The following is a 2,573-nucleotide window of genomic DNA, read 5'->3' on the forward strand; positions in this document are numbered from 1 at the left end:
TTGCCTTGAGTTGCTACTAGCATAATGATCAACATAAAATAAGGAGATCCCCCAAGACTTGTGTAGGCATTTTACTGCATAGGCATCATGCACCAACTCTAGAGGAGCCTTTGCTTTGTTTTTGCTTTCTTGTAGAAATACATTTCTCTATTGCTTCCCCATCATACAAGCTTCACATGGCTTCTTCATTTTAAGTACTGTAGGTAGATGAGCAACCATACCTTGTTTATGCATCTTCTTTAACATTGCAAAACCAATGTGACCAAATCTTTCATGCCAAAGTTTACTTGTGTCCACACTAGTGATGGCTATAAGAGCACTTAGCTCATAAAAGTTGTTTATTCTTTCTTCTTTTCTGAAAACTTTGCCACCATTGTCGATAATTTCTACACTCGTCATGGTGAATCTCACCTCATGGCCAAAATCGATTATATAAGAAATTGATAATAGATTTCTCTTAATCCTTGGAAGATACAATGCATTTGAAAGATTTTTGAGTTCACTATTTTTAGCAACAAAGAAAATAATACATGTGTCTTCATCAGGGTATTTTGCATCATTCTCAACTGTTGTAGTGATGTATTCTTGTAGAGGCTACATAAAACTATACATACCTTTCTTGTTGGTCATGTGACAAGAGGTGCCACTATCCAATACCCATGAGTTAGTGGTAAATATTTCTTTGTCGAGGAAGATACTTTCTCAATGGTCACTATAAATAACTCCAAGTCTAATTTAGCCATATTGGTTGTCTCCTTTCCTTTAGTCTTCATAATACAATTCTTTTCATTTGCCTTCTTAGCACGACAATCTACAATTGCATGTCCTTTCTTCTTATAGTAGAAGCATTCTCCTTGAAACTTTTTCTTACCACTCTTATTCTTTTTGTCATCGTTGGTAGAGGAACCACTCCTTTACCTTTCTCATTGGTGAGGAATGCAACATCTCCATTGCTACTACCTTCTTGGACTTTAAGTCGCAACTCGTCCTCCATTGTACAGAATTCCTCAAACGTCAAGATTTGGGGTCTCACCTAAGTGTTTAGGAAAGTTATGAGTTTATCAAACTTTGGTGGACAAATCTAAAGACACCTCTGAGTTAGCTCCTCACTATTCTTTTGTATCCTAGTGCTAGCTATCTAATTATTTAAGTTCTTGATTTGAGTGATGAATGCTTTAGTTGTCTCTCCTTCATTAAATTTCTCTACAGTAGTTGATTTTCCAAATTGACTCCTTAGTACATTCCAAGACTTTGATGTCTTGATTGTATGATGTTGAATTAAGATCAAAACACTTTCAAAATAGCTTCTAACTAAGGCACATAACATATATGTGTTTCTTTGTTTCCAAGCCCGTAGAGGAGATCCACATTTGGAGGAACTATAACACTTGAATTTGATGGGTTAGGAGTGTCAGTCTCCAACGCCACCTCTAGAAGCTCATAAGAATTAAGGGTAGTTGTAATTGTAAACTTCCATAAAGTGTAGTTTGTACAATCTAACTTGTCTTTGTTGAAGGTTGGTGGATGAATCCTCAACGTTTGAATTGTTAGTATAATAGCACCACCACGATGTGCTAGCACTGTTATCTAATGCAACAGACAACATTTCTCCTCTTTGGTATTGAAGCCCTTGCCTCTTGCATAGTCTTCACTCAGACTCCCCCCAAGCTTTGATACCATGTAAAAATTACATGGTGTAGTAGATAGAATGTAAGCAATGAGTAGAGAATACACAACAAATATGAGAAGAACTAAAAACTACTTTAGTTTCAAATGAAATGATGGCTCTGTCCACCCATATACTTCTAGTGTGAAGCTTAGATGGTGATCCAAAAAGATAATAGGTGAAGAGCTTAAGGGTAGCTTGAGGAACTCTGATTGGGTAAGAGATAGATTGACAAGGGCTTTGGAGGCATCTTTCTTTTATAGCATGAGGAGATAGTCAAGTTGACTTGTCCGACCATATTATGGATCTTCCCTAGTAAGCTAGGAAATATTCTAGGGGAATATTTCCATTACTGTCGGGTCAAGGTGTTGTGCTCAAACCCTTGGTTAGGGGGGCCATTTGCCCCTTAAGACCCCCGAGCTAAGGGCCACTTCTGTGGCCCCTAGACCCCAATTTAGGGGTCTTTAAGAACTCCCACACCTACAACTTGATGCATTGTGCCTCATATTTCTATCAACATAATTGCTCTATCTAACCTAAAGGCTTAATCCACAAAGGTCACCTTTTTGCCATTTGGTCACATAGACCTCATCTAACATACAAGTTAGGACCCATCGGGCTCATATATGCCTTATCCTCATAATGGGGCCTTACAACTTAGAGTACCATGGATCATTGGTGGCACTTTACAAGGGCGGGGCATTGAATATATCTAATACTTCACTATGACTAGTTTTTAGGCTTCTAGTTGGACTATGCTAGCTTTCACTATATAGTCTTGCTCCTAAGTCACTGGTGAGCTTCATCAAGGTGGTCTCATAGAGTCTTTGGGTGTCATATTCTACCCTACTCATGGCCCCTATCAAACTGTTGGAAATGGTTTCATGTAAGTCTACATGTGAAGCAC

This window comes from Lygodium microphyllum, chromosome 25 (assembly GCF_053477565.2).
Source record: "Lygodium microphyllum isolate KBCC chromosome 25, Lygodium_microphyllum_v1.1.10, whole genome shotgun sequence".
NCBI lineage: Eukaryota > Viridiplantae > Streptophyta > Polypodiopsida > Schizaeales > Lygodiaceae > Lygodium > Lygodium microphyllum.